We start from the raw sequence: 2,207 nt of genomic DNA, 5'->3' as shown, positions 1-2,207 counted from the left end.
TGCTCGGTAGCTGATTTCAGTTACGTATTGCTAATGGCGACTTGCTAGATGAATAGCAGCTAGGGGTACCACAAAAATAATTTGTCCTTAATATGGTTTAATAGGTTTTAGAGCGGAATTTTTAGGCAGTGATAGTTTTATATATGATCACTACAAAATAATTGCCTAGAAGTCATTTTCAGGTTTTCCAGAAAACACAAAATAAAAGCGACCTAAGATCCTTTTAGCTTGACATGGAGACAATTTTACTAAAGATTGTATAATCCCGCATGACCCTGTTCAACTGAGGAGTTTAGGCAGACCAAGGGTGGCCTGCACCATGAGGAGATGATTTAGGCAACAAAATCATTTTTTGTTAAAAGTGACAGACAATTGATAACACTTTAGGAAGGGGACTGATGTAGCTACTACCAGTCAAACATGGACGTTCATTTCCCCTTTAAAGACATGTACTGCGAATCGGAAGCTGCGAATCGGATGCCAACTTCTTCAGCGTGGAGTATTGTTTCCAGGAAGTTTTACGTATTGTAGATGGCACAGCACAGTCCAGTTTCACAAAGAGTTAATAAAGAGAGTTAAACACTTTAAAAGAACCTGAGACTAACAACCATGCAAGATGAAAAGACTGAAAGATTAAGGTAAAAAGATTAAAAGATTTAACTTCTCCCCTGGTATTTATGCAACTTTATGTCTGCAAATTTGAAATGGCACATGGAGTCTTTCCTTTCAAGGCCTGAGAATGGGAGACGGGTGTTCTGTTGTGGGGTTTGTATGCTAGCTCTTTGATTGCGTTCTCCCTCCAATTAAGGGCAACAGAGTCCAATTATCAGTACAAGTAGAGTCAAAAGGGTTGGTGAGTTCCTCCACGTAAGTTTTTGCAACTAGAGTCTATAAAGGCAACCCAGAAACTGTAAGACCCAGTTAGAGTTGTTTATTTAGCCTTTAACCAAGCCCGCTGCAGGGTTTTGCTTTGATGGTCGAGATATGAACAGATGAACGGACTTGGTTAACCATAGCCGGAGGTATACCGTCGCGTGTCAGTGACCTTTTGGAGCAATACCTCCAGCGATATCCTCCAGATCCCGAGGCAAAGAGTTACAGTATGCAGTGGAGGATATATGTTGGTGTTTTGCTTTGTTTTCGGCAGCCAAAGGGTTGGGGCTGCGGGATTTAACAACAGCAGGCTGAATTCAGCTGGCGTAACGGCTAATGTTGACTAAAGCTAAAAGGAGCACAAACTTAGCAGCTTAGAGAGTAGGTTAACTTTGGACCGGTTTTGGCGTTTGCCTCTAGTTAGTGGATGGATGCAGTAAACTAGTTAGCGGTTGACTTTGCCCCAGGCAGGCAGTAATTTATGCCATTAATGTTCAACACATTTATCCACGGTTTTATCCATTGCGGGGCACGCTCCGCGTTGGCCCTCATTTGTAGAACTGAACTTTCTCTTAGGCGATTAACGATTTATTTGTACCATTGACCAGGGATTATTTCGGCTTGTTGTTTTAGCCACCTCTGCTGTGGAGACGGTCAGGTGGTGGTCCAACATGGAGGCCCGGACGCAGCTCCCTCAACTGTTGCCTCGTTCTGACTCATGAAAAACACGAGGTAAAATAAAATGCATACGCGGCTCAGCTACTGTGTGTTTATTTCGTATAAATACCGCTGGAAGCCTAAGAGATTGCAATATAAGCCTGTATATTACTTCTTCTGGGACTATAGAATACGTAATGTCAGGTCTTAGGCTATAAACTGCGATTCCGGATTTATTACGGCTTAACACTGTTGGCGCATGATCTCTTTTCATTCCGCATTCTTTCTACAGCGCTGGCCACCAGTTTTCAGACTTTTGAATACGTGACTGCGTTGGTGCAAATCTCAGACCAATCTCTCCGGAATTACATCTGAAGATTGTGGGTTACAAGCGCCCGGTAAAACACCGCTTCACCATCTTGCTTGTTTGCGGACCTGCTCCATGATAGCGGTTGCTGGGTATTGATTGGACGTGGCAGGTTTGGGAGGGCGGCGAGAGGTCAATTACCCGCTTTTTACAGCGATCAGGGAACGACTTTGAAGTGTCGAGCAGGGACATATGAAGTAAATAAAACAGGCAGGTGATCACAGAAATACATGTGGCATATCTCACTAATTGGCAACATCTAAGCCACATATGACAGCCGCGAGGTCAAAGTGCGTCCTTTTCAGCATCA

This window comes from Perca fluviatilis, chromosome 20 (assembly GCF_010015445.1).
Source record: "Perca fluviatilis chromosome 20, GENO_Pfluv_1.0, whole genome shotgun sequence".
Classification (NCBI taxonomy): Eukaryota; Metazoa; Chordata; class Actinopteri; order Perciformes; family Percidae; genus Perca; species Perca fluviatilis.
The sequence above is the reverse complement of the archived record's forward strand: the minus strand, read 5'-3'. Positions refer to the sequence as shown.